The sequence below is a fragment of the Odontomachus brunneus genome, unplaced genomic scaffold, assembly GCF_010583005.1.
Source record: "Odontomachus brunneus isolate Ranch 3 - 2012 unplaced genomic scaffold, Obru_v1 Obru_scaffold_002, whole genome shotgun sequence".
NCBI classification, from domain to species: domain Eukaryota; kingdom Metazoa; phylum Arthropoda; class Insecta; order Hymenoptera; family Formicidae; genus Odontomachus; species Odontomachus brunneus.
The window spans coordinates 4,846,148-4,872,009 of NW_022639452.1; the positions used below are offsets into that span (position 1 = coordinate 4,846,148).

At 32.4% G+C, this 25,862-nt stretch overlaps 1 protein-coding gene and 1 pseudogene across 1 annotated transcript in view; both read right to left on the reverse strand.

Annotated features, from left to right (window-relative positions):
- The window catches only part of LOC116842087 (head-specific guanylate cyclase), a 100,260-nt gene that overhangs the window by 23,247 nt on the left and 51,151 nt on the right, over positions 1-25,862 (reverse strand). The window lies entirely within an intron of this gene.
- LOC116842093 lies at positions 3,155-4,522 on the reverse strand (annotated as a pseudogene).

Below are 25,862 nucleotides of genomic sequence, written 5' to 3' on the forward strand. Positions count from 1 at the left end.
TATATATATATATATATATATTATTCATATATTATACAGAGTTGGCAAAAAGTCCGGAAACGGTCAAATATCTCGTAAAGGATCAACTGTAGCGAAAAATATGTAAGTAGCAAAGTTGTAGGGCTTAATAAAATATACCTAATGATGGCTAAAAATTTGACTTTGGGTGGAGAACGAAGGTCATACGAAGGTCAAATTGAATTTTTTAAATTGGATCCCCCATTTTTTATTACATATTCTTGTAGCTTATTTCAAGGGCTTTCTAAAAACTTATAATAAAGTATTTTTTTATTAGGCATATTTAGAGTTATGAGGCTTGAAAGGATTTTGGCCTTTAACTGTTTCCGTTTCGTAAAAACGTATCACTGTCTTCTGAACGATGGATTTAGAAATAAAATTGCGATCAGGATATGCAGCATTGTGTAGATCAGTTACTTCTTCGTATGATCTAATATAGTCTCCAAATTTTCGATAAAGAAACATCATTATCTTTTCTTTATCGGTTAACATTTTTAAAAAAGAAATTTGAAATTGTAGTTGGAAAAAGAAAAGAAAAAGACAAAGAGTAAGATGCGAGAGAGCACGACTCGTTTTTAAAATACAAAGATCGAGAAGCGTTATCGTGAAGCGCGGGTATGCGCGAGTTTTGACTGAGTACTTGTGATATTACGTCGTGAATGAATAACCGCGTTCGATGCAAGCGAATGAACAACTAGGCTGAGAGCCTAAAAACATAAACACAGGAGAAAAACAAGAATAACTTTGTTTTTCGTATCTCGAGCTAGACGATATGACCGGCTTAGTTGTTCATTCGCTCTCATCGAACGCGGTTATTCATTCACGACGTAATATTACACGTACTCAGTCGAAACTCGCGCATACACGCGCTTCACGATAACGCTTCTCGATCTTTGTATTTTAAAAAACGCGTCGCGCTCTCTCGAATCTCACTCTGTCTTTTCTTTTTTTTTTCCAATTACAATTTTAAATTTCTTTTTTAAAAATGTTGACTGGAAAAGAAAGAATAATGCTGCTTATTTATCGAGGATTTGGAGACCGCATTAGATCATATCAAGAAGTAGCTGACCATATTAAATACGAAATGCTATCAATTAAATCTTCTTTCGAAATATCACACTTTGCCAGAGACTGGATATATTCTTTCAAGAACGAATTCACACTTGCAGCTTCCATTTTTACAGTGATACAAAGTCGATGTTTAACGCAGAATAAACGGAGATTTGCTTACTAACAGACTCTCGTCAGAATAATGATCAGAGAACCCAACGAAGCCCTAACGATCGTTGCTATAGAGAACAAATTCTATTCTAGAAAGGTCTTAAAAATGGTCGAATTCGCTTGGTATGCGTCAAAGTGAGCATATGTAAATTATTACCCGCAACATTTTACAGCCATGTCAGAATTTTATAATAAATAAGAAATAGGCAAAAAAATATACAAAAATTATTATTATTTTTCATTACACATAAATAACTGCAAAATATTTAATAAAACCGCATAATAAAACATAATAAAATCGTATAATAAAACATTATATTATTTATTTATTTGCAAAGAATAAAAAAGTTTAATTGCACAAAGTCGTCTGAAGAAAAACAAATTTTTCACAACGCGGTCTTGAACCTATGTTGCGCGAATGGTAAAATTATAGGCGCACGCTTACCCAGCTCGGCCATCACGCTTCATGCTAAATGTTAGTCATCCATTGTATTTACCTTACAGTTGGAAAATGCATACTTTCAGATGCAATTTTCTTAGAAAAAAAGGCCCATACACCCAAAACCCTTAACAAGGTTTATATTTTCGACCTTTCCTTTCGAATGCACTATGTCTCATTCAAAAGTAGAGTTAGCAGTTCGTTAGCATCTCTTTGTGAGAGGAGGGTTCGTGAGATCCTTCCGGATTACTCTGCAGCCATTCACCACTAGATGAATGCTTTCTTCTGTGATATCTCGAGCACTGCAGATATCGTGCGCCCGTTCTGCAAGACTTCGTCTCTGTCGCGCTTGCGACCTATCTTGCGAGTTACTCGTCTCTGCGGCTAAGTCCGTGCATAATTTATAAGGAGATCCCACTAAGTGCAAAATCGATTTTGGAATGAGCTATAGCGCGTTCAATAGCTGTAATATAGAGTATAAAAAGCCTAAAAAGGTTTGCGTGAATAGGCATTCGTTTCCGAAATATTGCGATGCAAAGTAAGAGTCACGGAACCATGTCGCGTATAAAGCATAACGTGGCACTACCATTCACCAAAGTGGCGTAGCTGAGCAGACTAAGGTTCTCGCGCCGGTGCTTTTTGCGCCGGCGGCGAATGTTCAAGTCCGGCCGACGAGGCGACGACATACAATGTTTTTTTTGTACGCTACGCGAGATATATTAATATTTTCCAATGTGAATCAACTCTGTTTCCCACAGAATATGTATAATATGAATTGCGTTTGTGGACAACACAATGCATTCATTAAATGTTCTTGGTGCATGAAAGTATTATGTTTCCACTGTTTTTATATAGAATTTCATCCGCAACAATGCGACACAATGGTCGAATTTTATAATTGTTAGATATTGTACACAAAATACTTATTTTAACTTGCGACATTTATAAACTATATATCATGTATTTACAACATATACTATTTTCATAATTGTAAACAGTATGTTTTCATATTATTTTCCATTACCGCGACATAATACTGCCCTAATTGCTCACATAACAATTACATCGACATAGAAATACAAATATATATATATATATATATATATATATATATATTTATTTATTTATTTTTTATTTATTATAAAATTCTGACATGGTACAATATTGCGAGTGATATTCTATATAAAAACATTAAAAACATAAATGGTTCGCACACCATGAACATTTTATAAATGGAAGCCGTGTGTTGCAGATGCATTTATTGTTTTGTAAATTGGGTGGAAAACATAACTGATTAACGTTATAAAATATATCACGTTCATTTGCTAACTTTGACGCCTACCAAGCGAATTCGAAGAATATAATTGAACACTACACTGATGCGATTCGCATACAATCGTTGACGCATTATTTATTATCGATAATAAATAATGCGTCAACGATTGTATGCGAATCGCATCAGTGTAGTGTTCAATTATATTCTTGTATCATCTGTAAGTCGGGACAGTTTTGAATTTTTTTTATTATAATTTTTACTTGCCTATAAAAATATAAGGCTGACATATTGATATACATTTTGGCGGAATAATTTATAAGTTACACATCGATTTATTATTATTATCGCGAAATATTTTGTTATCATGTGAATGTTTTTTTGCCAGACTCAATAGGATCAATAATAAATTGAAACGACTGATTACCAACATACGGCTTGACAACAGAATGTAAATATTGTTCATATAACGACGTCGTTAATTTTCCAGATTTCGAACATACGACAACATTTCTACATATTTTTAGCAGATCATCCATATCTTTCTGCACACGCACTCCAAAACTGCCTGCGAATTCTTGCAAACACAGAAATACTTTTGGTAATAACTTATCGGATTTTGTAATGGAATATTGGGCGGTGTACGAATGAGAAACTTTATTTAAATCGCCGATGTACAGTTCTACCAATTTTTCGCCAGTGTGCGTATACGTTCGCGCCACATTCATTCTATACTCGCAACTTGTTTAGTCAATATTTATCACAAAATCCGAATCAATCAGGTATAAGAGCTTGCAGTATCGTTTGAAATTGTGTTGCTGACGCTATTACAGCTTCTGCTGATACCATTTCTTTCTTGGATACATAGCGGACAACTCTGCGATTCGAAATCCTATATTAGAAATATCATCATTCTGCGTAGAAATATCATCATTCACGATTGAGATGCAACAAATCGGAAAGCATCTATATGCTCTTCGCTGCTTTTGTGTTATGATATTGCGTGGCTGCAGCCATGGTCTATTGTTGCATTAGATGTCGTGTTATAAGCTGTTTGTGTTCTCTTGCTTCCGTAAACCGATCGTATACCTTTCTTTTTATCTCTTTCATTTTATCGTTGAACGTTCTGCCTAATAAAATAAAATATTTTTTCGTTAAGAACTTTTCGAGTAATAACACTTGAAATTTCCAACACTTTGACATAGAATACAAAATATCTTGTAAAATATTCATTAAAAAAAACAAAATATTTTATATAATAAATATAAAAAAATTTTTTGTGCTTTTTTTTAAATAAATTAATTTGCCTCATTATTCTGTGCAAAAAAGGCAAGATAATCGAAAGATGTGATGGGGGCGGACTTCTCTTCCCCGGCCCTTATCAGGGTCATGCTCAGGGGAGACGAGGGCTGGTCTGCCGTGACCTCCTTCTGCGACCCGGTAATGTCGCAGAAGGAGGAGCACGAGAGGGAGAGAAGGGGCAAAGCGGCCCCCCGGGATGGGATGAGACGCCGTAGGAGGAGAACGGCGCCTCACCTACCCGCGCATCAGCGCGGGATAGAAGAGCGGCGCACCCGTGGGCGGGGAGGGGACGTCACTGTTGATGTTCCCTCCCCCGGGGTACCTGCAGGTGTGCCGCCCCCTCCCCCTCCCATTGCCTCCGGGTCCTTCTGGCGGCGATCGCCGGAGGGCCCGACGAGGGGGAGATAGGAGGCGCCTGGTTGGGCTGGGGAGACGCGTCGCAAGGCGCGAATCCTCGCCCGTAACAAGGAGTCACACCAGGCTCCTCCGGAAAGGAGGCAGGGCGGCTGATCCGCATGGGCGGGTTTTCAGGCCGCTCACCCCCCTCCCTGAGAGTGGCGGCTCCTGACCGAGAGGGGCGGAGGGACATAATGACTCGTTCGCCCCGCAACCTCGGTCAGGAGCGTACGGGTGGGCCGGGTCCGGATGGGACCGGACCCGGCCAGCAGCGCCTCTAATTGGTGAGGGGTGACCGGACGGGGGGGCCCACGTCCGGTCATGGTGGATTGGTGGAGACGGGCCGGGGGGTTTTCATTCTCCCCCGGCCCGGGAAGGGGGCGGGGTTTTCTTAGTTTTCCCCGCCCGGTGGCTGAGGGCGTCCCGGAAGTATGCGCAAATAGTTCTCGGGGCGCCCTCGCGATGGCCGCAAGGGGCCCGGCAGAGATTTTAGTGGGTAGGCTCTCTCCGGCGATTAATTCTGGAGGGGGAGAGCCCCACACTACCCCTGGGAAAGTCCCGTCTTTCCCGGGGATGTGCGTAATGCATTTCCTCTGCCTTAATAAAAAGAAAAATCAAAAGATGAATATTTTACGAGATATTTTGTATTCTATGTCAAAGTGCTGGAAATTCAAGTGTTATTACTCGAAATTTCGTTCTTAACGAAAAAATATTTTATGTATTTTCTATGTATGTCAGATAGTACAAGAAAAAACATTGTATGTCGTTGCCTTGTCGGCCGGACTCAAACACTCGCCGCCGGCGCAAAAAGCACCGGCACGATAGCCTTAGTCTGTTCAACTACGCCGTTTTGGTGAAAGGTACGTTATGCCTTATACGCGGCACGGTTCCGTGACTCTCACTTTGCATCATAATATTTCGGAAACGATGGCCCATTCACGCAAACCCTTTTAGGCTTTTTATACTCTATATTACAGCTATCGAACGCGCTATAGCTCATTCCAAAATCGATTTTGCACTTGGTGGCATCTCCTTGTTAGACTCTGTCGCGCCTGCGACCTATCTTGCGAGTTACTCTCGCCTCTGCGACGAAGTCCGTACAGGACTTAGACTCTGTCACAGTTGCGACATACCACACGAAATATGCTCTTGACCTTTTATGAATATTTTAAATTGTTTAGGTAATTCTTGTAATAAAAAATATTTTGCATTTGCCTGATGTGCATTATAAACTTCTATAAAAATTAGTATACCTATGAAAATTAATTGTATAATACTTTGCATTTACTATTTAGTGCAATTATTTATCATTACATGTAGGAGAATGTAGTTAAATTTAAATATCATTTACCTGCTGCTATAACTTTAGCTGTGGTACGCAAAGAACAAGTCTCACAACGTTTTAACATTCTTGGCGTTAGTGTTAGATAATCTTCAATAGTTTTATCAAATAAATGTCCCGTTAAATTCATGTCTTTTATTAATAACACATTCATAGATTTTCGCTGCTTGGTGCAACCGTTCAAGCAGGATATTTCGTGTTCTATGTTTGGAGAATCTATCAAAGTTTTGCTTGTTATGTATCCTATGCTACAATAACAATCTGATAGATTTTTTTCAAAACTTTGAAATAGATTCTCCAAGCATAGAACACGAAATATCCTGCTTGAACGGTTGCACCAGGCAGCGAAAAACTATGAATGTGTTATTAATAAAAGACATGAATTTAACGGGAAATTTATTTGATAAAACTATTTAAGGTTATTTAACATTAACGCCAAGAATGTTAAAACGTTGTGAGATTTGTTTTTCGTGTATCAGCTAAAATTATAGCAGCAGGTAAATGATATTTAAATTTAACTATATTCTCCTACATGTAATGATAAATAATTGCACTAAATAGTAAATGCAAAGTATTATACAATTAATATTTTCACAGGTTCACTAATTTTTATAGAAGTTTATAATGCAGATCAGGCAAATAAAAAATATTTTTTATTACAAGAATTACCTAAACAATTTAAAATATTCATAAAATATCAAGAGCATATATATACATTCTTAACTGTCATCGATCGGAAAGGACCACGCAATACACGAACATCGACGGATAAACTTAGGCATTTTATAACAATATGTCTTCGCGAACATAAAACATGGATGTTATATGATGATTTAACAAAAAAAGTAGAAAAAAAATCTAAAAATTATAAAACAAATCGATAATTATTAACATACATATTGAACAAAATATAAAATAAAAATAGATACGAATAAAATATAAATTTTCAAAACTTTTTGTGTTATACATAATCCATAGATACACATTTACTGCTATTTACAACATAAGTAATAAATTCATAACTTTGATGTTTCAAGAGCAATAAATTCAAGCAACAGATCAAGTTTAAGCAAGCAACAATTTTTTTTCAAATAATATACTTTTGTGACTTCTTGCATACTGGTAACTTCTTCGCTATTATTTAAACATTAGGCGAGCAACAAATTCCTAATTTGAATATTTTCACAGCAACAAATTCAGACAACATACAAGTATGAAATTTAAGCGAGCAATAATTTTTCTTCTAATAGTTTACTCTTGAGACTCTTTGCACACTGGTAACTTCTCCTCTATTATTTAAACATATTAGGTGAGCAACATTTTCGTAACTTGGATATTTTCAGAGCAACAAATTCAGGCAACACGCCAATATTAAATTCAATCGAGCAACCAATTTTTTTCTAATAGTTTACTCTTGGGACTCCTTGCACGCTGGTAACTTCTCCGCTATTATTTAAACATATTAGGCGAGCAACAAATTCGTAACTTGGATATTTTCAGAGCAACAAATTCAGGCAACACGCCAGTATCAAATTCAACCGAGCAATAAATTTTTTTCTCGTAGTTTATTCTTCATCTTCTTTTAGCGGAACATTATAAAAAAAAAAAGAAATAATCTAGCAATATATTCGGGACTAGCGTATTTTGTGAGCAACTAATTAGCAACAAATTCCTATGCTATTATAATATTCGATTTTTATTCTTCCGTTGTTATTTACATATTGTTCCGCTAACTAATCTTTCTTTAGCGGAACATCGTTTTTAAAAAAAATTAACAACAACACATTTTTTTCTTTGGCAACTTTTTAGCAACAAATGAGCAACAAATAAAAATATTAGTTAGAATTGATTCTGCTGACTTTATTCCGCTAACTTATAAGACGTTCACGATGATGTCTAAGGAACAACGTGGATCACGACTTCTTATTTCGTATTTGCCTGGAACGCTTAGGGTTGTTATGTGTCGACTAGCGCGGACTGACTGACTCTCACTAATCGTCACAACGCGATAGTTGCGGGTCCTCCACGGCGCCCATTGGAGGGCTGTTTCTCTGCCTACGTGAGGCGGTGGGCCCTTTGAATTTCATCGCTTTGGCCGCGACGGCCGCGTGGTCGGAAGCTGAAAGCGACCGAAATCACGCCGCCTTTTCGTTTGAGCTAACTCGACCGCTATATACGTATATTTATAAGTATGTGTATTCATATTAGGTGAAGTAAAAAGTTCTGAGCGTTTTTTCGCTTTATTTCGACGATGAAATTAACATAGTTAGGATTATCCGATTTCGATCAAATATGCGCCGTTTTGTTCGATAACTTTTGTCCATTTTGAAGGCAATTTCATAATTCCGCGATTGAAGAAGTCCTCGTCCCTATTGGTAAAAAACTTGACCAGCTCATTTTCACAAGCCTCTCTTGAGGCCAGTTTTGTACCATCAAGAAAATTTTGCAAATGCTTGAAAAGGTGATAATCGCTTGGTGCCAAGTCTGGACTATACGGCGGGTGCAATAGAACCTCCCATCCAAGCTCTCGGAGCTTCTGGCGCGTCGTTAATGATGTGTGCGGCCTGGCGTTGTCTTGATGGAACACAACACTCTTCCTATTGGCCAATTCTGGCCGCTTCTGGTCGATCGCCTGCTTCAATCTGGTCAGTTGTTGACAGTAGAGGTCCGAATTGAGTGTTTGGCCCGATGGGAGCAGCTCATAGTGGATGATTCCTTTCCAATCCCACCAAACACACAGCAAAACCTTCTTGGCCGTTAATCAGGGTTTGGCGACCGTTTGGGCCGGCTCACCGCGATTGGACCACGATCTTTTTCGGCTGTTGTTCTCGTATGTGACCCATTTTTCATCACCAGTCACCATCCGCTTCAAAAATGGGTCGATTTCGTTACGTTTCAGCAAAGAATCGCAGGCATCAATTCGGTCCAAAAGGTTCTTTTGCGTCAATTCGTGTGGCACCCATACATCGAGCTTCTTCTTGAGACCAGCCTTATGCAAATGGTTCCAAACGGTTTTCTGGCTAATCTTCAGTTCCTGGGCAATGGAATAAGTGCTCACATGCCGGTCCGACTCGACGATTTCCATGATTTTATCGACATTTTCGACGATTGGCCTACCAGAGCGTGCCTCATTTTCGACGTCCATATTACCAGAACGGAATCGTTGGAACCACCGCTTTGCTGTTGCATTCGATACTGTATTGGGTCCATAAACAGCACAAATTTTTTTGGCCGCCTGCTCCGCCTTTTCACCTTGGTCGTAGTGGTACTGAAGAATGTATCGAATTTTCTCTTTTTTACCTCCATTTTGGAACGCTGTAATACACAACTGACTTGACCAAACACAAAACTGTCACAGAACTTTTTTTGAAGTGTAATGTCACCTTTAAATCGCCGTATAGTATGACCCGATGCGATGTATACATCGTGAGATATGGCTCATCTAGCGAAAAACGCTCAGAACTTTTTACTTCACCTAATATATAGCTATGCGTATCTACATTCGTATAGAGCTCATTTTCGCTTGTGTCTGTTTCACTTAACTTATGTCGTGCACGACTTAACTAATATCTACATAACATCATACTTCTCCTCCGTTTCATTTCTCTGGGTTTTCAAACCATCCAGAAGATCCTTCAATACATCTATTTCCTTCATAACTTGCTCTTTTTCTTTCATTGCCGTCTCACACTGCTGCATCAACTGAGTATTTTCCTCTTTAATTTGTGCTAAGACAATTATAACAGCTGTTCGTAGCTGCTCTTTGGTAGATGAAGAATTGGCCATATCACTCTGTTTCTACTACAAAATAAAAAAGTAAAAATTAAATAAATTTGGAAGAAGCTAGGTCAATCCATAGAGTAATAAACACAGAGGGAAATATTAAACTTTAATTACCAACTTTGTCGTGTAAATTTACAAAATAAAATTTGAATTCAAAATTTTAATCACTTATTTAGGGAAAATTTCAACTTTTCTTTTTCCTATTGGTAGGAACAGCAGCGCCCTCTGAAATACACACACGACTTTATAACTTTAATTTAATTAGATAATTACGGTAAATTACTTCACTTCACGATGTTGACGCATTCACGTTACTGCAAAAAAACTAGCTGTGTATGAAATATTTAGAAAGAGGTAAGTTTCTTTTTGACTTATGGTACGGGATTATTTAAAAAAACATCGTAACGAATCGGCTGTTTTCGAAAATGGCTGTCGCGTTTTGCAAAACGGTAAAAATCCATTGTAAAAAATAATTTAGAAACAAATATAATAACTAACTTATAAGTTAAACAATGTCTTCTTGTCGTACTTCATTTGCGATACATTGCAGCACCCTGTATCCATGCTTTGTATATAATATCACTCCTATGATGCGCAAATTCTGAGACACCTTATATAGTAGATTTATACTGTACTTAATACAAATTCAGAACAAACAACTTAGAAATACTAGTATCATATTTTCTTTATAATCACATGTGCACCATCAATTGGCGCAGGTGCATTAATAGCTCTAATACTCTTTATATCTCTAAAATTTTAATAGTTCCTTTTTACTGGTTTTCATATTTTTTAGCTCTTCTTTAGTACATGTATGAATTTCTTCTTTGGAAAACATTGGTTCAAAATCATCATGGAATTTAATATCTTTAATCGATTTATTCATATATTTTGATAATTTTTATTATTATCTTTTGTTTCTACTACTAAAGTAGAAAACATTTTATTTATTTCATTTATTCCTTCATTATCATTATGCTTCTTAGCTTGTTCATATATAATTTTCTTATATTGTTCCTCTCTTTTTAGTAAATTATCAATAATTTCTTGGTTCCTGAAGTTAGAATATTTATACACTTGACAAGCCATATTTGTTTGCTGTAGTGCTACAAAACACTGCTTAATAAAATGTCTTGTTTGTTTATCAACGCTTTTCAAATTATCTATTGCTCTAATATTTTTTCTAGAATATAATCTTCATTCTTAATGATTTCTTGCAATTCTGGAATTTTTGTTATAAGTAAGTCAAGACCTTCAAGTTCACTATCTGATGGTATACATCTTTTCATTTGTTTGTCCATTTATTGTATTAAAAATTCCATATCATTTTCCTTTCCTATATAAATAATGGATTCGGAAAAATTAGTAGAATACTTAAAACAATGTGATTTTAAAAACAAAAAATGAAAATGAATTTTCAGAAAGTATAATGTTAGTATCAAAACTGTATATAACTACATTAAGAAGTCTAATATTCAATATGAAAAAAGAAAAATTGGGATTAATATTCCTAGAGATGTTAATGGAAGTTTTAAATTAAATTTAGAGCAGCAAAAGCTACTTGAACAAAGTTACTCTTAAATACGAAGTGTTAAACAACTAACCTATAATATTTATCATTAACCTTAATTACAGTACAGAAATGCAGAATTATGGGATTACTGGACCGAAATATGAAACAATGGAATTACAGTATCGAAATACGGAATTCTGGAATTACAGTACCGAAACATGGAAATACAATACCGAACTACAGTACTGAAATACGGAAATACCGTAACGAACTACAGTACCGAGATATCATACAAAATATTTTTTATAATTTAAATGAACTTAGATAATTTTATTAATATATTAAAGGCATATGATTTTCAAAAATATAGTATAAGACAATTTTCTAAAGAATATAAAATATTTGAAAAAACAGTAACTAAATATCTAAGGCAATTTCAAATAAATTATAATAATAGAACATTATCCTTTGATCAAAACAGAGATGTTAATAGTAGATTCTATTTAACTTTACAAAAGGATTCAAAGAGCTTTATTCCTGAACACAAAGTATTAAATAATTTAGCAGCCAAAGAAAAATTAAAAAATACTCTACATTCAAATAAAGTTCAATCTTTCACAGGAAATTACATTCCATCTGATAAAGTAAAAGAATCCGAAGAATCCTTGAAAGTTAAACAGATTGAAAAGCCAACTGAGAAGATATCTGATAGAGATAGCCCAACGAATACAATTAATAAAAAACCAGTTAAAACATTTAAGGAATTAAGAAAAAAGTATGAAAATATAATTTAGTTTTAAGACTCAACTAATATGTGGCCCCATATACGAGTATAGAATCAAAACTGTACAGTTTGGAATCAAAACTCTTTTATCATCTTTCCAACTCAGTGATTTCTTATTGAGTTCTTCTATATATATGTCATGTTTGTGACTTCTAATTACTGTTTGTAAATTGGGTTTATTAATAGCTTTCTGAACATTATTTTCATCACTGAATAATTTAATATTTTGTTGTTTTCTAACAGATTGCATGGATTTTCCGAATACTGAATTTAACATTAACTTCCAGAAATCCTTTTCAAAATTATTTTTTTGTTTTTTGACATTGTTCTGTGTTGAATTTGATTGAGCTATGAAATATGATTGAGTGAATTTGATTCCTCTATGGAGTTTTGTTATTTTCATCCCTAACCTCTTGTAGGGCTAGTATTTTATAATGCACTATATAATTCTTTTTATCATAGAAATGACAAAGCAATTTCTCAGTTTTTCCACCTGGAGAAATTCTGTTTTCTGGTGCTAGAAATAAATCATTAAATTTATTGTGAAATTTTAAATCTCTTGGAAATAATAAATCAACTTCTAATACATAGCCAGTTTCTTCATCTGATTTTTGTATGTAATCAAAATCATTTTTTATTTCATCAGAAGTTAACTATTTAAAGTCTTTTTGTGGTAATTTCTGAGATAAAGCCCACCCATATAGATTATTAGCGTCAAGATACACTAATTGTGTATTATCATCAGCAAGTGAATACCTATTAGAATACTGAGATATCCCACTACAAATTTCTTTCTCAAAAAACATACATCTTGAAAATTTTAGAGATTTATGTTTAAATAAGAATTATGGGTTAGATCCTGTTTGATACTACACGATTTCAGCATTAGCTTAGGATTGTACGCTAAAACATACAGGAGTCCATTTGGAATTACGAGGGCTATCCGGAAAGTAAGGTTACAAGGCGCGTAGCTCTCGCAGGCAAATGTTTTTTTTCAAAGTTGGTACCACTGCTGTGTAGCGGGGAGCCAGCTGAAGCGAACGAGCAGTGCCGGACGTCAGTAGCTTCCCAACTCTCGTTGTGGTAAAGGTTAAAGTTGAGCGTCCTCATTCCGTTTCCCGCCAAGTGCGAAGTGCGCGCTTTTCTACGGAATTTCCATTTTGGAAGGACGGAAATTCACGATGAACAGAGAAGTGGACGGCCGTCCGTGGTGACTGATGAGCTGGTGCAAAAATTGAAGATAATTGATTCCGTACCCATTTTGTCACATGTTGTTTTTACATAACGTCCTCCCCATAAACTGAAACGATTTCGCGATGAATCGCGGCGGCGCTCATGCTCTTTGCATTCAGGTAGCGTATTACAGCACGCACTTCGCACTTGGCAGGAAACAGAATGAGGATGCTCATCTTTAACTTTCACCACAACGAGAGTTGGGAAGCTACTGACGTCCGGCACTGCTTGTTCGTTTCAGCTGGCTTCCCGCTACACAGCAGTGGTACCAACTTTGAAAAAAACATTTGCCTGTGAGAGCTACGCGCCTTCCTTATAGAAATATCATACTAAGAATCATTGATAATTACTTATTTTCAGTATTAAAAATACTGGATAATAAGTAATTATCAATGATTCTTAGTATGATATTTCTATAAGGGCTTGTAACCTTACTTTCCGGATAGTTCTCGTAATTCCAAATGGACTCCTATATATTTTAGCATACAATCCCAAGCTAAACAGGATCGTGTACCAAACAGGATCTAACCCATAACTCTTATTTAAACATAAATCTCTAAAATTTTCAAATACGTCACACAATAACAAAATATCTAATTTTAAATATAAATCGTACCATTCACCAAGATTTTTAATTTTAAAATATTTCCAGACTTTTAAAGCATGTTGGTATTTAACCTCAGTTACGCTTTCTTTTGTTAAAAATGAAAAGAATTTTTCTATTGGGGGTAATGCTGTTTCAGAAAATCTTTCAAAAGAATCTATATATTCATAAGGATAGATACCTTTTCTAATAACTTTTGGCCCCTGCCTTCGGATTAAAACATGTAAATTATTATCTGAAATATATTTTTTTGTTTCTCATATCTGGTTCTGGATTGGATGATAGAGTGTCTACTCTCCAAATATCTGAATAAATCAATAAATTTTAATTCGATATAACAACCGTCATTCATTTTCAAAATCTTACTGAATGAAATGTATTTCTCTTCATTATCTGGAATTAGCTTCAAATTGGATTTATCTTCTCCCAAATTCTTCAAAAAAACATATGACAATCGTAAGGACTGAGATTATGGAATAGTATCGGTATAAACAATGGCTGTTTGTATTTTAAATTACAGTTTCTATAAGCAGCTCCTCTATATTCTCCAGCATAATGATCATGTTTTTGAACTTTTTGATTTTCCTTTGTAAATTTTTTATTAGACAGGTAACATTTTTTTGTTTTTGTGTATTTTTGTAAGTCAACGTTATAGATTTATTTTCTTTTAACAGCTTATGAACTGTTTTTACATGTTCAGTTATCTGTTATATGAAGTGGTAAATCAGCATATTTACCTCTATAAATTTCTAATGGATTTTCTAAAAAAGCGTTGCTTTTAGGACTCGAAAGTCCTCATTGTTATTATAAATATTCTTGATATATAATCCATAACCACACGGAATATGAAGTTGAGTTTTCTGAGTACATGATTTTTCTAGATTTGGGTGACATGTTTGAATTGGTTTCAGGATGGATTCAAAATCGCAGTAAATCACATACGGATGTTTCAGCATTCTCTGTATGTTTTTAAACTTTAGTAACGTGTTTGTTGGTATTACCGGAATACAAGTCTCATTACTGAAGCATATTTTTTATGCTTCTCTAAGCTTTTTAAGTTCTAACTGAATAGTTCAATATCTTCTGCAGAAATACTTTTTGTTTTTATTAATTTCTAACTGATTATTTAATAATCGACTCAAGCTCTTAATCCAGCAATAATGATTATTAGTTTTATTTCCAAAGTATAATAGATCAATGTTTTTCTTATAATTCTGATTCTTATTATGATATAATGGATAGAATGTCTTTCCTTCAAAACTGAATACTGTGATATTAATTTCTCTGTTTTTCAAGTTAGGAATATTAGGAATATCCTGTAATTTTATTGGAAATGTGATTCCTCTAAAATTTAATTCATTTTTAAATTCTGATTTATTATAATGATATAATTCATTAACATGACCTTTCGCTTGATGTAAACACGATATTACACTATTACTAAATCATTCATTATCATTATTTTTAACATTAACACAGGCTTTCTTAGCTATAATCCACTTTGGTAATTCAATGTAAGAATTTTCACTTAATAGTTTGAATTTGTTTATATTGATTCTTAAATAGTTTATTGCTTTTAATGTCCAACCTGAGCCTTTTGCTTCAAATTCGTCACATCTTGAGATAAATAACTCTTTTTGTTCATCCCAATACTCGGCTAAATTATTTCCATCTCCTTGTTTTATAATAATATTTGGTAACTGAAACTTGTGTGTCATTTCAACTTCTATATTCTTAAAAAATCACATTCCAACTCTAAATTAATTTTAATATTTTTATGGAGATTTAAAGCATTTCTGAATATACTAATAGGCTTTTCTTCTATTAAATTCAAATAACCTTTTACATCTAAGTTTCCATCATGATTATTATGTTGATAAGTCAATAATCGCTCTTTATAGGCAACTTCAACCAAAATAATGTCAGGTTCTGGGTTGTGCTTTGCTTTATGCAATGGTATAGAAGTTTCTTTAATATATTTACCACATACCCTTATAGAAATATCATACTAAGAATCATTGATAATTACTTATTTTCAGTATTAAAAATACTGGATAATAAGTAATTATCAATGATTTTTAGTATGATATTTCTATAAGAGTATAACACATTTTATTTTCTTTATTATTTTTTCTTAGGTTTGATTATAATATCATCATCAAAGGGAAAGATTTTCCCAATTTTAAATGTTTTTTTTTCTTAATTTTATATACCCTAATAATTTCTTTGATTAAATCAGCTTTCCTGTATCTATTAATATATTAAATTTTTAATTTTCTTGCTATGTTGTATAATTCTGATAATTTAAGTGTTTTTAATTTTCCTTCCATTTATAACATCCAATTTATAATAAAAAGAATTTTTCAATATATGCCTATTCCTTTTTTATGTAATTGTGTTTTTATGTCTCTGATAATGTGTATGAGTATAATATCTTCCACATTCACATAATAAACGTTGATAATTTACAGCTTTTTTACATTGTTTACACGTTTACTCGTATTTATTTTTATAATTATAGAAATTTTCAGGATGTCTTAATTCTAAACATATTCTACAACGGTTTTGCTTGGTCATTTATTTGGAAAAAGAGATTTTCAGTATTCCTAATTTTGCTAAATCTATATCTTTTCATACTCTCTAAAATGCTGATTCATATTTTTAAATATTATTCTTTTGAAATCATTTTTAACAGTATTTTCAATTTCATATAATCCCTTCGTTTTTGCGTGAAAAGTCTTAGCCGTTTTTGTTTTATACTCCATTTATTTATTCCCAATATTTTCTCAATTTAGATAACAGTAATAATTATTCTAAATATGTTTTTTTTATACAGATATATTACTATTACCCCAGTAAAATAAACAGGGTAACAATTACTGCCCTTTAAAAATTATAAAAATACTTAAAAAAATTAAACCTATTTGGCACATCTGATTATCCTAAGAAACATAAAAAAAGAACTGTAAATGCTTGCAAAACTTTTGTGCTTGTTCTCTTCACGTTGAAAAAATTAAAGATGAATTAAAAGGAGGAAAAATATAAGATTTTATTAGTTTAAGATGTAAAATATACAATTATAGAACCGATTATTTGACTTTTGATCTCAGTTTAAAAGAAACTAAAAGGAATTTTATATTAAAGATTTGACGACAAATTAAATATTAATAAACGATCAAACTTGTTTTTTAAACGACCATCGTTTAATTCCTTCGTTAAATCATTCGATAAAAATATATTTCTCACTCCAACATCGATATCTCCAACACTCCAACACTATATTTCTCACTCCGATCTTTCAACATCGATCAACGTTTAAAACCCGTATTGAGAAACGTTTATTTCACTGTAATATGTTCATTTACAAAAAAATATATGAAATATATTCGTTTTATTTACTTAAATTTAGAGAAAGCACCATTTTGAGCACTCTCAAATATTCTTGAAACCACTATTTCTTTTTTTTGTGAAAAAATCAAAAAGTCGAATAGTAGTTTCTTGATGACTGATTTTACTAATTTATTAATTGAATTGAATTGAATTATTCTGTCATTTTTATTCAATCGAGTCATTTTTTGTTTACACTTTTAAAATAAACTGTATTTAATGATTTTTGTTAAGGAATTGTGATTAAACCAATGAGTAAAATTTTCTAAAAACATATGTGATAAAACTAAATAAGCATTTAATCCCTTGATATTTAAAATTTGCAAAGTTTGATTATTTTATTTCAAAAAATTCTAAAGTAGTCAAAAAATCATATTAACTTTACAATAGTATTGTTTCGAACGGCTCGAGATGGTGAGTTCGGTTTGCGGTCGAACTGCCGTCGACTGCTACGTTGTTTGCGCGAGTAATCGGTCGTGCTTTCCTATCCAGGAGCCTCTTAGGATGTTGTAAGGAAAAGGCACGAATGCTCTTGTGTGCAAGATCACGGAGAAGCCCCTACGAAGGACACGTGGGGAGTGGCCCGGCAGCTGTAGAGATTGCATTTTTGTGCTTATTAGCTTTTAAGTGAATTTTAATATCATTATATCCACCATGGCTGATAGAAATGTTTGATGCACATATATTGCACCTAATATGAGAATCCGAGTTACTAATTCTTGTGATAAATGGGAATTTGTTTTGCAGCTGTTCAGTAAAGCTGCACTTATGTTTCTTCGAACTCATATCTATTCATAACAAAAGTAAAACTGTTCATAAAAATCGCGAATAGAAAACAAAGTACAGCAATCTGTCAATTCATATAGTTATAACCTCAAAATATAATCACAGTATGTATAAAAGATTCATAATTTCTTAATTCGTGTTACTTATTTTTCGCAATTTTCGAACTTATAATTAGAACAAGACGAACGTATATTCGGACGCAAAAGCTGGAAGAAGCAAAAGCGAGGATATTGAGTGCAAAAAGTGTAAGCAAGTCTGTGTTCTGATATTCATTCTGAGTACTGAAAATCGATAGTTTATGGGCAAGGATCCGTTCAATACTGCAAATTTTGTAGCGTCAAATGAAGCAATATGATTGATCTATTCATCGCTCTAAAGCACTTGTAGCGCTAAACAGATCTTAGTTACATATACTATAGATTTTCAATATTGGCAGTGAAAATCGAAACGTAGCCTCGATATCCAATAAGAGAGTTTATGTTTTCTATAATTATTAATTAGCGAGATTTTTATTTCCAAAAAATAAATTCTTCAAATCAGGATAGACAGGTCAAATTCGGGACAAATCGGGACAAATTGGTTAAATTCGGGACAAATCGGTGCCTCGAATAGCACTCGAAAAAAATCGGGACGAAGAGTGAAAAATCGGGATTGTTCCGAGAAAATCGGGATGTCTGGTCACCTTAATAACATATAACTCTTATATAACTTTTTAGTCACATGTTATTTTCATGTTATATTCATGTTATATAACTGTAACACGTGTGAGTAGGAATTTACAATAAACGTCTATATAACCTACTACATATATTCCGTTTTATTACGGCAATGTAACTGTCATATATCTATGTTTGCTGGGACATAACCTAATTTCTGAGTAATTTGAAACATAATTTTTATATATCATAATTAAAAGCCAACGCCAACATACACAATTAATTTACGACTTTTGAACCGCGAACACATCTTGACTGCAAAGATTTAATAAAATATGAGAACTTACCTATAAAAAACGTACGCACGCTACACGCACAAACACTAAACTCTCTTATTGCTACCGAACACAGTCGTTATTTTTCTAATTCTCTCTGTTATATTCTAAGTCTTTTTCACAGCCTTTGTCTTTGGTTTAGAGTCCGGCCAATCTGGTTCGATGTCTCTGACGTCTCATGCGAATTGTCCTGCAGAGGCGCCACACTGTCAGTGAATACTGGCGCCCACTAGCAAGAATTACAAAAACTAATGAATAATTATCGCATTGACGGTGTTAGAAATGAGTGGGTGCCATGCCACTGAATTATTAATAAATTTTAATACAAGCCATGATGATTATTTATTTAAATATTCGCTATTGTTTATTCATAATCATTCATGGGATTCTTTTTCAGGTCTTAACAAGTTACAGGCTTCAGATATAATAATAAAAACGTAAATAATACAATAAGACGAAAAATCGAAATATCGTGAAAATCGTAATATCGTAAAATCATAAATAATGCGAAATAACCTAAATAATACGAAAAACGTAAAAATATTTTAAAATTAAGCAGAAGATAAAATCATTGAAAATTGAACCAAACACTACGCTTAGTATATTTATCTCAAATTTTTTATGCAGAGCGTAATTTTAAAAAATATGTAAAATTTTGCTTGAAAATGATGTTATTTGTTAAAATGTTTGCCCCAATTGACGTGTGCCTGACCTATGACAAACAATGAAGTTTTTTCTTTTGCTATTTTTTTTAAGGAGGTTGGAGTGTTTTTTTGGTTGAAGTCATTTTACACAAAGGGGTGATCCAGAAATATCAGCACAGTATCAAGCAGTGAAGCAGTGTGTAATTCAGTTTTCTTTGCTTATTTTTTGAGATGTTTGAATCTCTTTTCAGCTGTTTTTGAACTGAATATGCTTCTCCTAAATTGAAGTACGCCAGAAAATTTGTCTCCCATAAACAGTGGTCTAAAAATTTTAGGGGATTTTTGGAAGATTAAAAATTTAGAACTTTTGTGCCGTTTTTAAAGAGATTGAGATATGATTTTGGGTATTTTTTTATATTTTTTGATCTCCCATCCATATAGCACAAATCTCTAAAAGACTTCTTAAAGAGTTCCAAAAGAGTTTCCAAGTCCTCCAGGACACTTTTAAAATTCTTTAAGAAGTCTTTTAGAGATTTGTGCTATGTGAGCAGTTGGGATGGTCCAGAAATGTTACATCAAAACTCGTGTGGGAGATTTAATTTTTAATGTTTTTCATGGAAAACGAGTGCTTCATTGAGGTAATGAGACATCGAAATCAACATTCTTTTTGCTGAAAAGTCATTTCCCACAAAGGGATGGTCCAGAAATAACTACAAGTTTGGAAAATTTAGAAAACTTGTTTAAAACTAAGGGTTCCAATAGGGATTTAGGGTGTTTTTTTCCTTGATTTTATTCATTTTCTCCTTTTTATTAAATGGGTTAAAATTGGGAAATTTTTGAAAATTTGAGTTTTTGGTTTTTGATTCTTTTATTGTTTTTGAGATAATTTTTCTTGATTTTAAGGTTATTGTTGACTGAAAATTGATCTCCCACAAGAAGTGGTCCAGAAAATTTATCCCCCATAAGTGGTTTAGAAATTTTGGAGAATTTTTGGGAGATTAAAAAATTTGGAATTTTTTGCTGTTTTTTACTAGATCGGATATGATTTTTGGTGGGTTGGCGGAGATTTTACGTATTTTCTTGCCTTGAAAATGCATCTCCCAATTTTAGATGGTCTAGAAATTTTAGGGGATTTTTGAGAGGTTTAAAAATTTGAAATTTTTTGCTGTTTTTTGGTTGAAAATGCTTGTCTCACATGATATGGTCTAGAAATTTTGGGAGATTTTTCAGAAATTTAAAAAAATTTGGAATTTGTTTGATGTTTTTTTTTGGTTGAAAATGCTTACTCCATTTGATATGGTCTAGAAATTTTGGGGGATTTTTTGATCTCCCACAAAGGGGCCGGCCAGAAATTCTAGCGTATTTTTGTGATAAAATACGACTGTTTTTGAGCGTTTTAAGGGATTAAAAGCTTATATTATTTGAAGAACTTACACCTTGAATACGCCAAAGTTTGCTAGACCCAAGGATTGTTTTGAGATGAATTTTCCTTTATTTTTTAGGTAAATATACCTAGATTTTGGTGGTTTTAGGTGATTTTTTTTGCCCTACAAGATTCCGGCTAGAAATGAAATGTTGATTTAGAAAAACATTAAAAATTGTAAAATTATCACCAAATTTAATGGGATTTGATAAATTTTAATATTTTTGCTTAATTTTGAGATTTTTGAATAATAGGAAGATTTTGGGAAATACAAAATTGTAGGTTTTTCTAAAGTTTTTAAGGTGATTTGGTGTGGTTTTGATGGATTTTAGTGGTTTTTAATGGATTTTAATGATTTTTCTTTGCCCCCATGAGATTATCCAGTATTTTTAATACTAAAAATAAGTAATTATCAATGATTCTTAGTATGATATTTCTATAAGGGCGGCTAGAAGTAACTAGAGAAGTAGCTAGAGAAGTATTCTACTATCCCAGGTAGCACATACACGTATCAGAAACGTTTCTTAAAAGTATTATAGTTTCAGAACCGTTAAGCACCAATAAGAAACGTTTTAACAAGAACCTCTCTGAAACCTTATTTATGAATCGTTTATAAAACGTTTATAAAACGTTTCTTCAACGATTTTTTCGCAAAAATAACGTTTCACTTAACGTTTTTTGAGTGGACATTTTTACTCATGAAAAACATTTCTGAAACGTTATGAAACGTTTTGGAAACGGTTATAAAAAGTTTGGTTCTAACGTTTATAAAACAGTTTTAAAATCTGTGTATGCTACCTGGGATACGTGTTGCACGTATAGTATTGCGATAATATTCGTAGAGAAAAGCAATTAATCAGTAATCGACTCTCCACTCGTGTATATCTCGATGTATTTTTTATAACACACGTAAACCTTGTAATATATTCGTAAAAAGGATAAGATTTTATATGCACGTAGTATTCACGAACATTTTAATATTTTTTATGCTGCTGATTATATTTGCCAGTTAAGAACAAGAGTTCCAAGTGACAGCTGCAATAACTTTCCGATGAGACTTTAACAAGCCTTCAGTCGCAAAGCACAGTTCGCTTGTTTCAGTCAACATTCTGAAACATCCCAGCAAACACAGAACATAACTGTGATATAACACAGGAGTAACATGTAATATAACTGCTATTATACATTATTAATATTGAGGTTACTTAATTTCCTTTATAACTGCGATATAACTATATTATAAAACTGTTATGTTATTATGTTATTTACTGGTTAAGTTACATCAACAATATAATAGCAACATAACTTTAATATAACTGTTATATAAGAAGTCTAATGTTTGCGTTAAATTTCAGTTGTGCAATATTTTTATACACAAATGTAAAATTATATTTTAGGTGTTTCTCGTATATAAAATGTGATATATGCAAGGATCGCTATCACAATATTGTAAAACTAGAGTTCTTACAAAGAGTCTAATCATAACCTTACTCTGTCAAAGTATTGTGAGAGAGAAAGAAAGAATATTCTTTCTCTTTTGCGAGTTGTAGGTTAAAATTTGATTACTGATACAACATTGTATCAATATTAATCATATTGTGATTGTCGTGTCAAACATTTACCAACAAATGTGTCATAACATTTTTTGAACGATATAAGAATATATTGTAAATATTATCTATCAAGAGAGAGATATCGTTACGGCGCATCAGCATCACCAGTTCCCGGACGATCATTGAAGTTAAGCATTGAACAACATGATCTAAAAATGGGTGCCCGCCTGACATAGGATCGAAACCATTATTCGATCACGAATAATTGAAATAATACGGAATATAAAATGTCATTTTTTTTTATTATTTAAACAAAATAATCATACATTATCACTTATCTGAACCATACTAATGAATAAATCGTTGGAATTCAACAAAAAAATATATGTGTTAATTTGCTAACAAATAACATATAACTTTTATATAACTTTTTAGTCACATGTTACTTTTATGTTATATTCACGTTATATAACTGTAACACGTGTGAGTAGGAAATTACAACGAACATCTATATAACCTACTACATACATGTTATATTGCATGTTACATTCCGTTTCATTACGGCAATGTAACTGTTATATATCTGTGTTTGCTGGGATACGTTTATAACATAACGTAAACCTATATGTTTACTGTACATTCGTTGTTCATTTAAATTGTTGACTTTAAATTTTTAATTGTGTTAATTTAAATCGTCAATTATGAAGAATGCATACTCTATCCCACACAGCAAGAATGCCCCAAATATATCATAAGAATATCTTGAAAATATCACATATCCCAAATATATTTTTAGGATATCTTTATGATATATTGTGGACACCTCTGCTATGTGGGATGTTTCGTATCTTAAAAGAAGTGTGTTATTTCAATTTGACGATTTGAACGTCAAGGAGTAATCGACTATTATAAAATTATTTATAATATTAATATTACTGTTAATTATTTACAAAAGATTATAGTTCACGGATTACTTTCATTTTGATATGAAAGGTGTCTATGTATGTGCGCGTAGGTATGTGTTCATCTAACGATATCCACTATATTTTTATCAGTTATAATAATCGCGCGAACAAGAGAAAGTTCTAGATGAAATTAATCAGTTTATAAACGACAATAAATATAATAATAAAAGTTTCGAAATTTTTTCTTTTCGTAGAAAAATCAAGGTTACTTCTATGTTTTTTAATGGAACTATATCTCTTTTATTCCGTGATATTGTGAGAAAGATAAAAACAAACGCGATAATGTTATGTATTTTTACTAACATTTGAAATACAGACGATATTATTAAAATTTAAAATATAAATAGGATATAAGATAATGGAATATAATCCATTTTCTGCAACACAAAGCTTTGTTCTTTGTAGTATAGTTTTATATGTCATTAATTAACATTAATTAATATATTTTGATTTATGTTTCTGTATAATTGTGTTATATGTTGTTGAAATTCTTTATTATTTTATTATGCCTTTTTGCGATAAAATAGCGATAACGATAACATTATAAATTGCTATCGGAATTGTTTTGATTCTTTTTACATTAGCATGGATAAAAAAATATATGGTACCATTTAAAAAAGTAAAGGTTACTTTAATTAAAAAAAAAAAGAAAACATTTTACGAGAAAAGAAAGAAAAATCTAGAAATTTTTATATTATTACATTTTATATTACCGTTTATAAATTGATTTATTTTATCTGAAACTTTCTTCTACATTATTATTGTAACTGGAAAAATAAAGTGGATACGTATTGTAAACACACACACTCACAAACGCACGCGCGTGCGCGCACACACGTACTTTATATATCAAAATAAATGTAATCTATGAGATGTAATTTTTTGTAAATAATTACGAATAATATTATAGTCACAAATAATATTATAATTTTATAGTATTCAAACATCCCTTGATGTTCAAATCGTTAAAATGAAAAATACGTTTTTTTTAAGGTAGAAAACATAGAATGTACACACACACACTTTATAATTGGCAATATTAAATTAACACAATTAAATTTAAAATCAACAATTCAAATTAACAACAAATGTATAGCAAATGTACGTAAAACAAGTATATTTCAGAATGTTACTTGAAACGAGCGAACTGTTTGTAGAGGATAGAATTATGAGTCACATCTGTACTTTGAATCACGTATGTCTCGCGTATAGTTTCTGAGATATACCATATTTTAAAGTTCTGCAACTTTACATTGAATGTGAAGATATTGAAGATGAGCAATTTTTCGGTACTACAACTTTAAAGGTATCGCGCGCTATTCCTCTTTGTATACATTTTTTATATGCACAAGTTTCTTCAAATACGTTATATAGCTAATGTCCAGGTCGCGAACACTCTGTCGAAAATATTTGAATCTTTTACTTTACTAAATTGATGAGTCCGTCATATGCTAAAATAACAGATTCTGAAAAAATTAGCAAAGATTTGCATAAGATTTGAAATAAGAGGGTTTTCTGTTTTTGAGAGATTCAAAAGTACTTTCGCGAGAATACTTTTTTATATTAAATATTTTATATTAAAAGTAAATATTTTATAAGTAAAAATGCAAATATAATTCATAAATGATATATATTTCAAAAATAAATTAAAAGCAGATCACAAAAATATTTTATATCTCATTTTATTCTTCTAGATAGTTTAATATAACGCCAAAATTAATCCTGTGTCACGAGCACAATCAATCTTCCTAGAAGTCTTGCAGTTCTAAAAATAAAAACTGCGCAATTTTCTTAATGAGTAAACTCGTAATTCTTGTCTAAAATAGTATAGTTGACATTGCGTATATGTGTTTTTCAATATAACAATAACTTGAGAAAATGTTTCAATTTTATTCATTTCTTTTTCCCTTATTTAGGATCCTAAAAAATAAAAATAATCAATGTAGGCCATTGATTGCGGTTCGGACAATAATGATGTGTTTGTTGAGTACAAATATAAAATCATAAGATGATTGGATTAGCAGTACTTTTGGAATCGTGATTATGTTCGAAAACACAATTTAGAGAACACAATTTAGAGAATACGTTTTATCAAATATTTTTTGTAATAATCTGTATAAGCTTTTGGACTTACCGTTATTCAGCTACTTCGAGGCCATAGAAGGGACATTCTTTTTTCTTATAGAACTTGTTTTGAGTTATTCG